The 18488-nt window shown below is 47.6% G+C and overlaps 1 long non-coding RNA gene and 1 pseudogene across 1 annotated transcript; one reads left to right on the top strand and one right to left on the bottom strand.

Moving 5' to 3' along the window:
* Positions 1–298: 298 nt before the first annotated feature.
* LOC123392124 lies at positions 299–2964 on the bottom strand. The gene is made up of 2 exons (XR_006606814.1): positions 2786–2964; positions 299–2149 (listed from the first exon to the last, which is right to left on the bottom strand). It is a non-coding gene; the product is annotated as an uncharacterized LOC123392124 (long non-coding RNA).
* A 10274-nt stretch (positions 2965–13238) lies between these two features.
* On the top strand, positions 13239–13906 carry LOC106005868 (annotated as a pseudogene).
* The last annotated feature ends 4582 nt before the right edge of the window (positions 13907–18488 follow it).

The following is an 18488-nucleotide window of genomic DNA, read 5'->3' on the forward strand; positions in this document are numbered from 1 at the left end:
ATAGGGTCCATCCAAATAACCCAGAAAAGTCTCCCCATTTTAAGGTCTGCTGATTGGCAATCTTAATTCTATCTGTGATTTTAATTCCCTTTTGCCATGTACAGAACGTATTTACAAATGCTGGAGATGAGGTCATGGACATGTTTGGGGGAGGGGAGCCATGATTCCACCTGACATAGATGTTTAACAAACACCATGAACAGCAGTTCTCTGACTTTTGAATTTCACAAACTGTTTAGACAAACAAGCTGTTTTGGTTATCTATTTCTGTGTACCAGATCACTCCCAAACTTAGTGGTTGAAAGCAACAAAAGTCATTTATTGTCCTCACAAAGCTGCATTTTGGGCAGCGTTGGTGGAATTCATGTCTGGTCCATGTGTATCAGTTGTGACAGATCAGCTGGAGCGGAAGGATCCTCTTTCAAAAGGGCTCATCAATGTCTAGCAAGCGGGAGGTGGCTATCAGGGAGCATCTCATCCAATACTGGCCAGGGGCCTTGCTTCCTTTATGGGCTTATGCTCATGGCTTCTGGGGCATTCCAATAGCACGGCAGTTGGTGCTGGAACACAGAGTAAGTGTTCCAGAAGGCCTAAGAGGAAGCTGCAAGGCTTCCTATGACCTAGTTGTCAGAGATCTCAACTAGTATGTCCATTTTATTTTATCAGCCAAGTAAGTCAATAAGGCCAGCCCAGATTCAAGGGGAGATAAATTAGATGCCCCTCTCCATGGGAGAAGTGCCAAAGAATTTGTGACCATCTTCAAGCTACCACACACACCAACAGAAACACACAAACAAAAGGGAAGACTAACACAGTATCGTCATAGCTTATTTTGGTAAATAGGAATATGAAAAAACAAAGCCAAAAAATGTTATCATCTATTACATATCCCATCTGTTTCTGAAATAATAAGCCCCCCCCCCTTTTTTCTACCAAAAATGTAGAAAGGACATTGTCCCAGAACGAATGGTAGTTCTCCAAAACCGAACATTAAAATACATTAATGTATTTTATACATTAATTGATTCATTAAAAATACACTATGCTATACTGGTGTTTCTCCTTTTAAGCCAAATAAAAAATTCAGTCATAGGTAGGGCATCCAGACAGACCAGTGGGCATTAGGCATGAATGCTTCTGGGGTTCAGAGCAGCTGTTTGCTTCTACGCCCAGAGCCGGCTTCCAGAGCCGGCTTCCAGAGCCGGCTTCCAGAGCCGGCTTCCAGAGCCGGCTTGCAGCTAGATGCTCCAGAACCCCGTGTCCTGCCGCCTCTGGAGACTCTCCGCCTTGCTTGGTTCCTGGGTCCAGGGAGCTGCCAATGGGCCCCTGGGCGGAAGGATCTGCAGGCGGAAGGATCTGTTGTCTCGTTTTTGCCTTGGGGTGGCGAGGATGCACTTTTTTCTGGCAGCCTCAGGCTCTCTGGCCACAGTTTGAGCTCCTTTCCATGTGGCTTTGGCTTTGTGAGCTGGGCTATCCTGACTCTGCAGGCCTGGACGGGGCACTGATACATCTAGCCTGAGGCAATGGGAAGCGTGCCCAAGACCACTGCCATCACCCCATCTGAGCTTATCAGGATCCCTGGGGTAGGCTTTTGTGTGCCAGCTTCCACCCACCTTAAAATTCTGGCCTCTCTTGTAGACTCTGAAGCCTCTAGTCCCACGATGGAAACGTTTTGCTCAATCAGCAAGGGACCTTTCTGAGGGCCTCTGTGACCAGGAACGCAGAGACCTCCATGCCAAGCCAACTCTGCGTTTCTAGGCCTTGCATACCTCAGCTAGACCCGGGAGGTAGTAATTAATAAGATGGTTCTTAAAAGGATGACCAAGGTTTTTACCTGTAGAAGGCAATTACCTGAGCTTAGTCAGTTGCTCAGGTGGTGGAGGATTGATTTCTTAAGTCTCTCACGGACCCAGGGAAGTGCGGGACCATGGAGTCCCAGCCAGGGAGTCTCAAACCTTCCAGATTACCTCCTCCTCCGAGGCCTCAGCGGGTCAGGGAAAGGGAGGCCTTCTCCAGTTTTCATTTCACAGATGTCCAAGTGCGATCCTTCCAAAATTCTTGATGCGGAGGAAGGAGATTTGTGTATCGTTCACCCTCCTCCTTTCAGGGAAATAGTTCCCCTGCGGAGAAACAGCTTCACCCAGGACTTCTGTGAATGAAAGGTGTTTTTATCAGAGTAAAAGGGCCAGCTAGAAGCCGGGGTCATCATCTCTTTGCGTGGTCTTATTTTCAATGACTAATGTGATGAGGGGGAGAGAGCCGGTCCTCTCGGTGGCTCCCCTGATGCAGGACAGTGGGGAGCGGGGTTGGAGGGGTCGCTCCACCTAGTGATGCATCTAAGAAGCAGGTCAGCCCAGTACAGGCCGGCACAGAGCCCTCTGTTTGCAATTAGCACAAAGAGCCAATTCACCAACCCACAAAGCTCGTCCTCCATAATAGTCCTAATTAGAAACATTATACATAGGAGGGAAACAATTTACACCGACTCCAGCATGAGCTCATGGAGATAGAGTTGTTTGTTTTTCAGCCCTGAGGCTACACACACACACACACACACACCCACACCCACACACACACACACGGCTCAAAAAAAAAAAAAAATAATATGTATTTTAAAGACCAGGATTTTCAGACACTCTAGAAAAACGTGGCAGCGGCAAGATGTGCCAAAGCAGCCTCAGTCACGATCTTCTCCCCCGCCCCCCATTTTACTTCCTCTGCTGTCTGTCTTGGTGAGTGTTAGGGTTTTGTTCATAGCTCAATATTCCAAAAAATAATTTGCAACCTGTTCTTTCTTCTTTGTTCTTGCGTAACCTCGAAGTCTAAGCATCTTTCCATCTGCTTTCAGTCCTTTTCCACCAGGCAGACCCTGGTGACGGTTCCCTTGCTTAACGGAGCAGAAATCAGCATGCGGTTCTGTTTAGCAGTCCTGCTGCCTGAAGCAAGAGGCAAGTAAGCGTGCTGTGCTGTGGGTTAGCGCTGGTGTGACCGCTCCGTTGCTAGGGGAGCCAGAGAAGGAAGACAAAGAGCATAAACCACAGTGTCTCACCGAGACTTTGCCATCAGCACTCCGCTGCTGGCTCCTCATTGGGAGCTGGGGTGGTTTTTGGGTTTTTTGTGTTTTTCGTTTTTGTTTTTGTTCTTTTTTCTTCTTTCTCTTTATGGTCTCTCCATCTGGCATTGTGGAGAGGAACTCTCCATCTCAGCTCGGGGAGATTCACAGGGGATGTGAACCCCACCTGCCTTACAACTCCACCTTCTTGCCTCCTCCTTTTTTCTGCTTCCTGCTCCTTGTTCCCCAGCTCTCACAATAGCTGGTGGGTAAGTGCCTGGTCTGTGGGTCCACTTGCTTGGTGTGAGTCTGGGCTCTAGTTCTGGGATCTTGGGCCACTCCAACTCGCTGAACCTGTTTGCTCCTCTGGAAGATGGGAGAGGCTGGTCCCCTCCTCACGGTTATTGTTTTGAACATTAAATGAGATACTGCAAGGAAGAGCCTAGTATAAAGTCCTGCAGGGTTCCATAAATATCCTTTATCTTATCCTTAATAGACTCTTGGCCTTCTTGATTTTTTTGGTGACCAGAGCTCAGTGAAACGGTGATCAGGGAGGTTGGCAGCAGGTCCAAAGTCCACGTAGTAGGTGTTCAGTAACTGCTGTATGCTGAGTGCCCTTTCCAGTGAACCCCCCAAACTGTGCTGAACATGGCGAATTGATGCTTAGAAAGCATATCAGGACCTCCTCAGTTTTTGGGGCTGCTGTTTAAAGAAGGACAGGTTAGTATTTTGCTGCCCTAAGGAAGAGGTGAAGATCGGTCGGTCAGTGGACAGAATGTCACTCCATCCCAGCTGTCCCCGGTGCTCCCTCCCCGTCAACCTGAGGCTTAAAAAAGTCCCTGGAGACCCCACCTCATGCTGTGAGGGCCTGGGGGGGGCAGTTATTAAGTAATACCCATTAAATTGCCTTAAGGACAATGTTCAAAATAGTTCTTCCTCCAGTTGGATGTAAGATGTAGTTTGACACGAGGCTCTTCCTAATGACCCAATTTTACTTCCCCACTTTTATCTATGTGAAAATTCTACGCTTTCAGACTTTGCTTAATTTAACACTGTGGGGGTGCCTGGGTGGCTCAGCTGGTTAAGTGTCTGCCTTCAGCTTGGGTGGTGATCCTGGAGTCCTGGGATCAAGACCCATGTCCTCCTCCAGCTCATGTTCTCTCTTTCAGTCTCTCTCTCTCTTGCTCACTCTCTGTCTCTCAAATAAATCAATACAGTCTTAAAAAAAAAAAAAAAAGGAACACTCTGTGAAAATTTACACATTCACCAAAGAAGTGAAAACAATGACCACGGTATGTAGAGAGTGGTGTTTTCTGACCACTACAAAAACGGCTTTATATGCACACAGGTGTTTTCCTTGGAGGATCTTCACCCTGGCCTTGCCTCCTTCTCTTGGATCCTGGTCTGCTGCGGGCTCCCCATAGGCTGGGCTGGCAAGGTGTAGGAAAGGGGTCAGGAAGTGCAACTGAGTGGCACTGACCATTGCCTGAGCCCTGAATGGAGCCCTGAACCACAGGGCAATCCAAACACTAACACTGAGCTCATAGCACAAAGACAAGTTCCGTTCCTTTGTGCTGCCCAGAGACTTTGCCAGCTCTTAGGTCACGTTGCCCGGAACCATGTGCTTTTGCACTGAAAGGCCCCATTGTACTGACTAGTCAACAAGGCAAGGCAGAGTTTGCCCCCTGCATCAAAACCTGGACTGTCCCTGAGTTCTTACGTGCTGAGAAGTGTGTGCTTAGTATTGTATTAAAGTAAACGGGGAGGGGCAGTTCCTAAAGCAAAGAAAAAATAGATGCTTATCTGTTCAGTATCTCAAATTGGAGGTTTTTGAAGTGACCTGAGAAATGGGCTTATTGCTTTCATTGCTTCCTTCCTTCCTTCTCCTCCTCCTCCTCTCTGGCATTGGTCCTCCTCTCCAAAACTTCCTTTCACAGTGACTCCAGGTTTGTGTCTGGAGTTTTCACCCCACTGCGTGGATAAACAAGCAAAACAGACTATTGTAAGTGCACTGAAGACATGGGCAGAAAGACTTGGAAAAGTTTCTGACACATAAACCCAGCTGGGTGTGAAGTGGTTCTTGCAGGGAAACAATGAAGTGAGCTGAGGGTATATTGAAAATTCAGCATTATTAAGAGCTGACTGTTTAATGCTTAAACACACTGTCTCTCAGACATGGGCCTCTGAGCACAAAACCAAGATATTTGGCCTGCTTGGGTGCACCAGTGAGCCTGTCTGGTCCCAGTTTCCTTGTCCATATAATAATGCATTTGCTTAGAGGACATTCAGGCTCCCTTGGGACGTCTCTGGGGTATGAGCTCAAATTCCAATTCTACTATTTGCCTCTTCCTGGTTCTGAAGATTTCACAGTATCCTTCTAGGAGACTGACATGGTAGAGGATGGAGGGAAAGAGTGAAAGCCTCCTCATTAATGCAGAAATCGAGGTAAGGGGCCACCGTCATTGAAGGCACTAAACCCATGGCGAATGTTGAAATGAGGGCAGTGACAGCAATTGACTCTACTCTTTGACACACAGGAGTCTTGATTTGAAATTCCTCAAGCTCTTTCTTTTCTCCTGGGAGCTCATTTCTTTCAAAACAATTTTCATTTGAAGTCAGGAGAACTGGCCCCGTTCACGGTCTGCCACAAACTCAGGCAGGCCCTTTCCCCACCTCAGTTTCTTCACTGGTGAATGGGAGGTATGAGGTTAGCTGATTTGTAAAGTCCATCTAAGAGCTTTGTATTTCCTGGAAATTCCAGGAAATGCACACTCAAACCAGCATTCTGACAAGTGAAAAACCAGAAAAATGACTGAACTAATGATTTTCAGACATTGAACCACCAGCACTGATTCCTGGGAAAGTGGAAACAAATGAGGTGAATCCTGTGATTGTCCCCAGTGGACTACCTTCAGAGAACTTCTAGGCCATAGTGCAGCAAAAGGGAATATGGGTGGGGCCCAGCAGTATCCCTGAGTAGAGGAGATGGAGCTGGGATCCCAGGGAGACCAATGAAGCTAGAAGTCACAGGACAGAATACTTGGGGGGGGGTACTGTACACACAGAACACTGCAGAGTTCTACAGAGTATCATCTTCAAGTGTTCAGCTGAGTACTGATCATCACATAGCATGTGAGGGAACTCCATTAAACCAGGGAAAGAAGCACGCACAAGGATTAGAGGGAACAATCCTTAGAGCTCACTTAGGACAGGGAATAGTCCTTAACACCAACAGCCAGAGTTGAAAACCTTAAAATTCATGGGGCATTGAGTAGAGTACTCAGAAGGGTACTGTCTCAGGAATGGGCTTAATTAGCCTAAGACCAAATGCTGTTCTGGTCCTTCCTAACAAGGCTTAACAGCAAGCCTTGAAAGGACTAAACTATTTCCAAGTAACTGTGTCCCAGAACAACACCCAATAATATATTAAAAATAAAAGAATATCCAGCACTCAGTAGAGTGAAATTCAAGCAGAGAAACGTGAAGAACATTCTCTCAAGGCATAAGATAATCAAATTGCTCAAAACCAGTGAAAAAGAGAGACTCTTCAAAGTAGTCAGAGAAAAAAGTTATGAACAGAGGAACACAGGTAAGGATGAAAGCAGAGTTCTTTTCAGAAATAAAGCAAGTTGCAAAAAAAAAAAAAAAGAAAGAAAGAAACAATAACCTTCAGAGGTCTGAAAGAAAAAATTGTCAACCTAGAATTCTATACCCAACCAAATAGTCTCATAAGAAATGAATGCAAAAGGAAGACTTTTTAGATACACAAAACCTGAAAGAATTGAGCCCCAGCAAACTTGTACTGGAAGGAATATTAGAGAAACATGAAAGAAAGTCCTTCAGGCAGAAGGAAAATGAAACATGATAAAATTCTGCCTCTACACGAAAGGATGGAGAGTTCTGGAGATGGAACTTCATTTCATTTATACATGTAGCAAGCTCTTAGGTGGGTCTACTTCTGTTGGCCTGGGTGCCAAGACCCAAGAGTGAGAAAAGATAATTTCTCAATACTCAAGCCAACATCCATAGGAGCCAGAGAACCAAGGATTCCTAAGATGAGACAGATGTGGCCCTGTTATGACCAACCACCATATTATATGTAAAAATATGAGGAAAGAGAGAGAGAAGTCAATCTAAGAGTCATTGGAGTATAGTGGGTATGAGGAAAAGCAATTACTCCCCTTCCTGTGGGAATGAAAAATAGAGGTAGCTGTCTTTTCTCTCCAGTAAGGGGATTCTGAGAAAATCATTAATAAAGATTGGGATATGAAGTAGTTCTCCAGTTGGACAACTGAGAAAGGATTTGCTGATTTACCAGTACATCATTAGGAGCAGAGAAGAGTCTTGGAGAAAGAAGAGAAGGCACACAGAAGGGTTGCAGGGAGAAGCTGGAACACACCCAGTTTGCCAAGGCTAAGGAATGAGTTCTCTGTGGCTCATGTGCTTGTTACTTAGAAAGTAGTTGGATTTGTTCCATTTCCATCCTAAGATAGTCCTCTCCTACTCCCCAGGGAACTCTAGCTCAAAGAGTCTGTAGCTGTACATTCAGTGATGGGAGCTGAAGAACATGGAAGGGTTGAACCTGGATTTACCATATCCCTGCCCTGCAAGTGCCTCTGAAGAACTCATATGTATCCCCCAGAGGAGGCCAGTGTTTGGGTGTCCACCTCCCAGAGGGCATCAACTGTCAGTATAGCCTACAGCAGTGGTCTGTTTGTATAAGACACCTGCCCTCTCCCTGTCTTAACTCTTAGCCCAACAAACTAGAGGAACCTGATCTGGAAGGAGAAAGCAGGGGCAGGAAGCGACCCAGAATTAGACCTTCAATCAATCAGGTTCCAGGTTGTACAGGGTGGGGGGAGCTAAGAATGTGAGAATGGAACCAAGATTGGAAAGGATGTTTTAAATTCTACTGAGGTTTAATATCTGAAAACAACTTGAAAATTACAGATCTGCTGATGATGCCATTAAGAGATCTACTACCCACTGGAGAAGGTAGACTTGGTATAGTACATCTGGGAAGAGTAAGAAAAATAAAAAGCTTTAATGCCTTGAAAATGAACACACAAAAACTGTCTTCCTCCCAAAGGCACAACTACTTTTGTGAAGACTTTTCATCTTAGTGTGCTGGTTCCCAGGAGTGAGGGAGATGCTAATGAGGCTAGAAAGGGGCTCATGAGATCATCCACCCTTTCTTCCCTGCTTCTAGGGAACTCCCAGCATGCCTGGCTCTTGGACTGTGACTTTTCTCTTGCAGCCAGCTGTTCTTTAGTGCATGGCCTACCTGCTGGGAAGGAAAACAGGAGAAAGTGACCTGGTCCAGCAAGGAAAGGCCTCATATGTCATGTGTCCCTTTTCAGCAGAGGGATGGTTTCTGAGTCCAAGCTCAGCTTCTGGAACATCCCTAGGCTCGCACAGCTGCTATCCAGGTTAGTGCCACAGGAGAATTGCAGCTGATGCCTCTGCCTGAAGATAGGGTGGGTGTCTGGCTCTCCTGGGAAGAGCCCTTCATACCCGGTGAGCTCCACCCCACTGGAAGCCTGGACATTTGGTTATCTTACCTCCTTTTTACTCTTCAAGTGATACACATTTGTAGTTGAATAAATGAGTACAGGTAAGTGAAGAGAAGAAGAGGTGGAGGAACAGAAATGGCTGAAACTCAGAGAAGCCTGGAGAAGATGTCCTTGTCCTTTTCTTACTTCTGTTTACCTGTTTCATCTACTCCTTTTTCTTTTTTAAAGATTTTATTTATTTATTTGAGAGAGCGAGCACAAATTGGGCAGGGGAGAGGCAGAGGGAGAAGCAGGCTTCCCGCCCAGCAGGGAGCCCGATGTGGGGCTCAATCCCAGGACCCTGAGATCACAACCTGAGCAGAGGGCAGCTGCTTAATTGACTGAGCTACCCAGGCACCCTACTCCTTCTTTCTCTAATATCCTCTTATTTCTTCCCTTTCACCCCTTAATGTCTCTGTCGTCCCTTCTGCCATTTCAGTAATTTGGATTATTCCCCTCCAATCCCGTTCTGTCCTGGGGCTTTGAATCTTCTCTCCATTGCCCCACCTGCCTTTGTGCTACTTCCTAACTGCGGCTGGATGATAACACCCCCTCAGTGGCCTCTGCTTCACATCCTCTCGGATTAGCTGATGGGCAAGTGGAAGAGAGGATCCTTTCTAGTGGCTCCCACAATTCCCTAGGGACTCAGATTTAGGTCACATGCTTATCTCTGAACCAATGACTGGCCAGAGAATATGATGTTTTGATTGGTTACCTCTGGGCCACTCCCCAATCCCTGGAGGTGGGGTTGAACCCTCATCCAGCCCATGGAAGTTAAAGGAAGGAGGGGCCAGCATGGGGGGACGGGAGGAAGCTCGGGGGGTGGTTGGGCGCAGCGGGGTGGTGGGGAGAGTGGGGAGATGGAGAGAGCGGGGAGAGGTGGAGTCTCACCGGAAAATTAGGCTCTGTTCTGGGAATAATATCCTGGGAATCTCTGTCTTGGAAAAACAGTGAAATATTTCTTGCATAGACAGAAGAACTGTGACAGATTATGGGAAGATTTTGCTTTCGAGTGTAGTAAGTGCCAGTATCATACTGGAGGTGTGACTAAATAAATCGTGTCAAATGGACACAAATCTGAAGGATACACCTTAGTTTATTTACTACTACTTTGTTTTTTCTTTAAAGAAAAAAAACCCTCATGTGTCTTAACCTAGTCTTCTTTTCCAACCAAATTCTCACCATTAAAAATAATTTCACTATTAAGGAGAACTTTTTCAGTGCCAGGTCCTGCCCTACACCCTTGACATGTTATTTTTAATCCTCCTAGGACTCTGCAGAGTAACCGATTCATCCCATTTCAGAGATGAGGAAACTGAGGCCGAGGGAGGGTGAATAATTTTTCCCAGAGCAACACAACTAGTAGCTCCCACCACAGGATGCAAGCCCGGGTTGTATAGCCAGAGTATCATTCTCTGCTAAGAAAATATCCCATTCCCTAAGCTTGTGTTTGGTTGCGTTTTGGAGGGATTTTAGTGCTCAGAGTGCTTTTGCACCTTCAGAAGCCAAAGATTCAGTTGCTTTTGAACATCTCAAAGGCCACAGGGACAGAAATAGCACTACATGGACAAGGGATTTGAAAGAAGAATCTAAAATTTCAGATATTGTATAGACCAAAGGATGCACGAATTGGGTCTTTTAATATGGATTAAAGGATGCCACACCTAGGTTTTCCAAAAGAACCTCTTGCCTTTTGGTGTGCCTGGACTGGTGAGGCATGTGTGGGGTTCTTGAAAGCATTCTGATGCCATCTCTTGGTTGGGCCAAGGGCTTGGGAATTGGAATGCATGAGAAGGGAGCACCCAGGGGTGTCCTTCTCTTTGTACCTCCACGCATTTCTGTGGGCTGGTTTTCTTTTAATTTTTGCGCCACATCTCCAATGTTATTTGGCTTCCTAAAACTCAGTCACAAGATTTCAGGTCTGCAGTGATAGTTTCTGTTACCATCTTATCTGCTCCCAGAGTCCCTTTTCAGTTACAGAAATTCAGAGCAGGAAAGATGATGCTTTCCTCCCCCCAACAGGTGAGTCACCAAGAAAATGTTTGGGTCCTCAGAAGGTGATGGTTCCACTCCAAGTTGGTGAATTCCATGAGCAAACAAAGCTCTGTTTGTAACCCTGTCAGATAATAATCTGGGATGTGTTTCTGTTCCGTACAGGAAATACGAGGTGGGTGATCCTATTTGGCGGAATTTGCAGTCCTCTCTTTCGTCAGTATCCCTTATTTTGTTACTCATATTTTAACAGAAAGAAAAGAGGTCTTTTAGAAGACTGTGAAACCCTTATTTTGAATGGGGTGAGGAAGGAAGTGTGGGATGTGTCCAGAGGGCAGATCGTTCATCTGTGTGGCTGGAGCGAAGGGGGTGTGGCGGTCAGGAAGAGGTCAGGGCCGGTTTTTAGGGAGGGCACTGAAGGTTCATCTGAGGGGGTTTCGGCTTTATTTTCAAAGCAGCGGGAGCTACCAAGGGCTTTTGGGGTGGTGGAGCAGAACTGGGTTTCAGGGAGAACAATTTATTAACGATATGTGAAACAGAATGGAATATAGAGCGAGTGGAGGCAGGGAGACCTGAGCGAGGGCCTCTAAAGTCTGCCAGACTGAAGCAGGAAGGCGGGCATTAGCAATTGGAGAGTGTCAGGATGGAAAAGATGGCACGGGGGTGGGGAAGAGCTACTGTAGAGACAGAAGTTACAGGGTCAGAGGGCATATGGAAGCCACAGGCGGTGCCAAGATTTCCACATGGGGAGGATGGTAGTGCCGTGTGCAGAGGTAGGAAGAACATGGAGGAAGCATGTCATAACATGCCATGAAGGTGCACACATGAGCTGTTTGTTTCCACAATATCAGCTGTATTCGATCATAAAGCAAAGTTAAGTCACAATTCTAAAGCAGGTCCAGAATTCCAAACTCAGTGACAGTTCACCATGTGGTTGAACTTGGCTTCTTACGGGGCACACAGCAGGACAGAAGACAAGGCACACAGCACACAAGCTAACAGAAGGCTGCAGGAAGTGAACGCACCAAACGCAAAGTCAGTTCTGGGGGCGCGCAGCTGAGATGAGGTCTCGGTCCAGTCTGGGTCAGCTCTGACACTCACTGCTTCTGATGTTGGAGCAGGGAAGGGCTTTGGTTCTGTTCAGAGATCAGTCGGGCAGAGCCTTCAGTGGAACTTGCCTTTTTGAAGTGGTCAGATGTAGAGGGGTCAGGTCTGGAGAGTCTGACGATTTGCTGCCCAAATCTTCCCCTTTTTAAAGGGATTGAATCAGTTTGGGGTCTCTGAGACCTCCTCTGGTTCTGCTCCTTATCAGTTCTGGGGCATCAGCTGATGTGGGTGCCGGCGATATCCCCCAGCTGCAGTACCTTAACTGCTTGCGTCATTGCTGGACACAGGCCCCTGCATGGCATGGGAGACTCCATGTTGGCCTCTAGGAAGCACAAGTTTAAAAGAAGGGACCATGAATCCCCTTTTGGACATACTAAGTTTGGGGGATCGATGGGATAGGTAAGTGGGGTTGCTTAGAAGGCAACTGGATATGAGCACCTACAACTCAGAGGCTCAAACTATTAGCTAAGTTTTAATTTTTTTTAAGTTTTTTTTTTTTTTTTTTTTTGAGAGAGAATGTGAGTGTGAGGGGTGGGGGAGAGAAAGACTCTCAAGCAGACTCCGTGCTGAGCACAGAGCTTGACCTGGGGCTCATCTCAGGGCCTGAGATCACAACCTAAATCAAGAGTTGGAAGATTAACCAACTGAGCTACCCAAGCGCTCCATTAAACTATTAGCTACGCTTTTAGCCCATGTCACCTGCACTGAGGGTTTGGTCGGAGGCATAACTCTGGATGAGGATATGAGAGGTTTCTAAGCGAGCAATCAAAAGTAAGGGATTGGGGTACCTGGGTGGCTCAGTGAGTTAAAGCCTCTGCCTTCGGCTCAGGTCATGATCTCAGGGTCCTGGGATCGAGCCCTGCATTGGGCTCTCTGCTTAGCAGGGAGCCTGCTTTCCCCTCTTTCTCTGCCTGCCTCTCTGCCTACTTGTGATCTCTATCAAATAAATAAATAAAATATAAAAAAAAAAAGTCAGGGGAACTGGGCAAGTCCTTGAAGAATGCTGATTTAGGGAATGGGAGGAAGGAGTTAGAGAAGTAGTCCAACCGGAAAAGAACAGGGGTCTGTGAAACTGAGGAAGAGTTTTAAGAAGGGGGTGGGAAGCAATATCCAGTTTGGTAAAGGGGAAGAGAAGGCTGAGGATGGGAGCTGCTGATCCTTGAGAAAATGCTTACAGGACAGTGGTGAGGGTCGAAACCAAAGTACAGAACACTGAAAAATAAGTGGCTATAATTAATGCCACTGAATTGAACATTTATTTTTCTAAGATTTTATTTATTTGACAAAGAAAGAGAGAGAGAGAGAGAGACAGAGCACAAGCAGGGTGGGGCACAGGAGAAGGCAGAGGCAGAAGCCAGCATGCGGGGCTCCATCCCAGGACTCTGGGACCATGATCTGAGCTGAAGGCAGTTGCTTAACCGACTGAGCCACCCAGGTGCCCCTGAATCGCACATTTAAAAAGATTAAAATGGCAAACTTTGTGTCACTTTTTACCACAAAAAAAACACTAAGTGGGTGAAAAATGTAAACATTGAAAAAATCATCTCTTCTCGTGAGTGGCCTGAGATGATCTCTGAAAATGGCTTTCTTTTCACTTGACCCAGAAAAGCCTACAAAATCATGCAAACCAAAAGGTTCAAATCTTCGTGTTCACTTTAAGAACACATGTGAAACTGCCCAGGCTATCAAGGGTATGTGTATCAGAAAAGCCACCGGGTCTCTGAAGGACATCACTTTGCAGAAGCAGCGTGTGCCATTCTGTTGAGACAGTGGTAGAGCGGGTAAGGTGTGCCCAGCCAAACAGCGGGGCTGGACCCAGGGCCGGTGGCCCAAATTGAGTGCTGAATTGTTACTGCACATGCTGAAAAATACAGAGAATGCTGCTGCACTCAAGGGGCTAGATGTAGATTCTCTGGTCTCTGAGCATATCCAGGTGAACAAAGCCCCTCGACTTACAGGGCTCGTGGTCGGATTAACCCTTATGTGAGCTCTTCCTGCCACACGGAGCTGGTCCTTACTGAAAAAGTACAGACTGTCCCTAAATCAGAACAGGAGGTTGCAGGGAAGAAAAAGACATCCCAGAAGAAAGTGAAGAAAGAAAAACTTAGGGTCCCAGAGTAAATTCTGCATAAAATACATGCAAAAAAAAAAAAAGTCATACTGTTCTCTGCACTTCTCTCTATGCTTGAAAGAAACTGATTTAAAAAGTAAGCGAGGGAAAAAAAGTAAGCGGGAAAAAATTAAGTGGTAATTCAGAAACGGAGGTAACAAATACAGATTACTTTTTAGAGAGATTAGTAGCTGAGCATAGAAACGAAAGGAAGGATGGCACAGCTTGAAAGGGCAATGGGATAGAAAGAATTTATTTTTCTTTTGATGCGGCAACTTGACCATGTTTCTAGGTTGAGTGTAAGGATCCAGAGGCTAGGGGAGAATGAAGATGAGGCCTGTGTAGTGGGTTGAATAATGGCACCCAAAAAGGTATGTCCACATAGTAACCCCTGGAACTGGGAATGTGACCTTATTTGGAAAGAGGGTCTTCCCAGATGTAGTGAAAGGATCCTGATCTGGATTCTCCAGTGGGCTGGAAATCCAATGACAAGTACCTTTGCAATGGACAGGAAAGAAAACACAGGAAGACTAGGAGAGGCCATATGAAGAAAAAGACGGTGGGAGGGATGTAGCTACAAGGCAGGGATGCCTGGTGCCACCAGAAGCTGGAAGGGGCAAGGAAGGAATCTTCCCCAAAGCCCCTGGAGGGAGCATGACCCTGCCAACACCTTGATTTCAGACATCTGCCCTCCAGAACTATGAGAGAATACATTTGTATTGTTTTTTAAAAAATTATGTTCAGTTAGCCACTGTATATTACATCATTAGTTTTTGATGTGGTGTTCAATGATTCATTAGTTACATATAACGAGTACATATCCCAACACGTGCCATCCTTAAACCCATCACCTTGTTACCCCCTTCCCTCCGAGACCCTCAGTTCGTTTCCCAGGGTCCATAGCCTCTCGTGGTTCCTCTCCCTCTCTGATTTCTCCCTTTTGGGATTTCCTTCCCTTCCCCCGTGGTCCTCTTGTGTCCTTGCTTATGTCCTACATATGAGTGAGACCATGTGATGATTGTTTTAAGCTGCCATGTTGGTGGGCATTTGTTCCAGCAGCCTAGGACATGAACGCAGGGGGAAGTGGGAGGTATTTGGCCAGCCTGGGGTCCTGAAACAGACCCGGAGCTGTATCCTGGGCATCTAGTGTTCTGTGCCTCCCCAGGGCCAGCACAACCAGGTGCTTGGTTATGAGCTTAGAAACTTTGGCCTCAAATAAACAGAAATTGCAGAATTTCACTTACAGATGTAATTTCCTTTTGCCTTCATTTTTTTTTCCTCTTTCACTCAGTTTCAGAAAATCAACAAAGGTTTCAGTGCTGAGATCTTTCTCTTTCTCTTTTACTTTGTGTCTTTGAAGGTATGGCAGTGGAGCCAGCGTGAGCTCCCGAGGTCTCTAGGGGAAATCTTCCCTGCAAGCTAGCACTGTGTACTTATCCACACAAGGCCCAGGTGACTGGAAGTCTGTGACCGAGCAGGGCAGCAGGTGGCAAAGGAAGAAGCTCCAGGGAGGCTGGAGATGCATCTGCCCCTCACAACTGGGATGCACAGTAGTTCCTGATTTCAACCATGTCCATCCTTCTGAATTCCAGCACCGGTGGGCCTTCCTGGGGGGCCAGGCTCCCCAGGGACAGAGATGTCTGCCTTCCCACCCAACCCTTTGCGTCATCCTAGTGGAGATGGGGAGATGAGTGTGGGCTAGGATCCCCCTCCAGGCCAGGGCGTGGGTACTATTTTGAGGCCTGAAGGAGGTGGGGCAGGGCTAACACGCTGCCTTTTCCCCCTCCCCGCCATTGAGCATACCTGCTCCCCACAGCTCCTGGAAGTCTGGCATTGGGAGCTTTCGAAGTTTGAGGAGAGGACTTTAGTGGCAGGGCTGGGTAGTGTCCTCTGGCAGCTGCCTCAGTTTTCTTGTGGCGACAGTGATGGGTGGCCACAGACATGACTGGTGGGTAGGGTGGCCCATGGGGAGAGCACAGCTCTGACGGGGTCCTCCGTCACCAATTCGGTCATTGCCCAGGCTCTCAGCCTCTTGTGTGACGGTCTACCCCCATCCCCCGCCACAGCAGTGCACTGAGTCCTTCTCTTCTCTCTCACTTGGTGCCTCTCTTTCCTTTCCTTCTCATTCCTGTTGCTCAGGTGTATCTGGAACCTCTGGTGTTTGTCCCCTCCCTGGTCTGACTACTACGTGCTCAGCTGTCTGGGTCTTTGAGTCTGCCCTCGGCACGCAGGGCATGTCACAGGCTCCTGGGCCACCACGCTGTGGCCTCTGGAGCTTGGTCCCCATGACAGCTCCTGGTCTCTGCGCAAACCTCCCACTCTGTGCTGCTGTTTCCTCAACACTTGGCTCTGGGTTCTTGCTTGTCCTGCTTCCTCCACTTGGAATGGTGTCCCCACTGATCTATCCGTGACTTTCCTCTAAGACCCAGCTTTCCTACTTTCTCCACGAAGCCCTTTCCACTTAAGCAGTCCACAGTGCCTTCCCTTTCCTGTGAAAATTTCTAGTGTGGGAGTACTGTCATCCCTTGTTCCTACTCACTTTTCATCTGGCACTAATAGTTTTCATGGATGTGGGTACGCTCTCAATCTTTCCTTCATGCATTTGTTCAGAAACAAATATACCAGGTAGCAACTATGGGCCAGGCCTTTGAATATAACAAGGAGTAAAACCTAGGCCCTATCTTCTATGAGCTTCGGATATGGTGTGTGTGTGCTGGGTGTGTCTCCCACTGGCTCTTCCACATCCCTCTGCTGACCTGCTTATGCCTGAGAGGCTGACCCATGTGGGGCCATCTACAGGCCCCCTCGACCCTCCAGCTTCCAGAGGGCTCTGCTGGTGGAGATCCCCTGCAGGAGGCAGAGCTCTGAGTTGGCGAGGGTGGTGGGGGTGGGGGCTCTTGCTCTCCTGGCTCCTTGCTATGGAATTGCCTTCATAGACATGTCATCACTTCTTCTCTTTAGATCTAGTAGTGGTTGGTTGTCTTCAATCCTTGGGCAAGGGGTGGTACCTGTGCCCACTGTTACTGGCCCCGTGCCATTGCACCGTCCATCCCGGTGGCTTCTGCATGCCCTGCCCACACCTCTGTGGGTGGCCCCTGTGGTCTGTGCCCCCCAAGTGTTTGTACCCTGACCTAACCGGGTGGAAAGCCTTTCATAGGAGGAGGCTGGAAGCGGCAGCTCATAGTCTGAGGACAGGAGAGACTGCCAACATGGTGTCAGCTCTGCCCATCAGACTCTAATGCATGGGGTGAATGCCCAATATCTTTTGCTTTTATGTTTCTGAAGGAAATGTACTCTTTCCCACTTAACTCCTATCCCACACTACTTCCCACGTGGAACATTTCATCATGCAAGAATACCAAAATAATTAAAAATTTTTAAAAAACATGCTTTACTGAGGAGTTTCTGGCTAAGGTCTCTGAATGTGTGCCCCAAGGGCTCCAGGGCAGGACTCCAGCTGGGCGGTGGAAGACTTGCTGTCCTCACGTGGGTGGCAATTGCTAGAACAGGGACTGTTTCGTTTCATTAAGGGAGCAAAGCATGCTGTCAGCGGGCAGCAGTAGCCATGGGACAAGATGCAACCAAATCTGACTCCGAAACATCCTGTCCTAGCCTCAGCCCACTTCCCCCGTGGGGGTTTTCCAGGCGCAGGATGGTAATCAGACAAGGAGGGCCCCTTTGAAGAGGAATTCTGTCAAAGTTGATCTAACGTGTTCCGGACATTCAGCTGCCCCCCAAACTGCCCCCAAACAACTGTTTGCTACAAAGCAGGGTTCAGGATCCAGAAAGACCATCTTGGACTTCGCCCACGAGTTTAGTTTTTGAAGTGTCTACGGGATGGCCAGTTATCTCTAGGGTGAGCATGAGAGCCAGATCCCAAAGCATCGTATGGTCTGCGGGAGCTTTAACACCCTGCTGAAGGAGAATTCAACAGAAAGAAAAGACTGTTCAGCTGGGGGAGATGTATCTAAGAAGCAAACGTTTCTTAAACCCCACTCATGTGCAACCTCAAGCCACAACTGGATTCAATTACCGCGTGGAAAGAAAGGCATTTTCTCATAAAGCTGCTCTGTTTCCATGCCTGGCTGCGAGCTGGGTCAGTCATGACAAAGACAAGCCTGTGTGTTGTTTTTGGTGGTTTTTGTTTTCAAGCCCTTCCACCGGTACTGCCAGGCCCCAGGCCATTTGGATCAGTTCTGTGGGGGCCAGTTTACTTGTTTTGGCTTTTGGCCTCTTTGTCCAGCGTTGATGACAGAGGAGCGCTAAGCCAGTGTCCTGGGTGACGGCTGGAATGGAGGGGCTACACGGCATGATTCCTTGGTTGCCCGGTGCCTGCCTGCCCCCCAGGAAACAGCACTGAGGGGGAAGGTCAACATTTTATGGGAGGAGAGCAGGGGAGATTGTAAGGGACTTGCGAGGGGCCTCGCGTACATCAGCCTGGGTGTATCTGTTCTCAAATATTCACAGTGATAACTGGCTCCCTCGGGGCTCTGTGCTACCTGGTCTGCAGAGCTTTACCATGAACTCCTTAGTCTTCCCAACAATCCTCTGAAGCAGGTACTGTCGTCCCCACTTGCAGAAGGGAAAACCGAGGCACAGAGAGGTGATGTAATTTGCCCCAGCTGACGCAATCAGTAAGTCGCTCCGAGCCGAGGCTCTTGTTCACGACATTGTC

The sequence above is a fragment of the Mustela putorius genome, unplaced genomic scaffold (genome assembly GCF_011764305.1).
Source record: "Mustela putorius furo isolate JIRA1106 unplaced genomic scaffold, ASM1176430v1.1 tig00000450_pilon_pilon_pilon, whole genome shotgun sequence".
Classification (NCBI taxonomy): domain Eukaryota; kingdom Metazoa; phylum Chordata; class Mammalia; order Carnivora; family Mustelidae; genus Mustela; species Mustela putorius.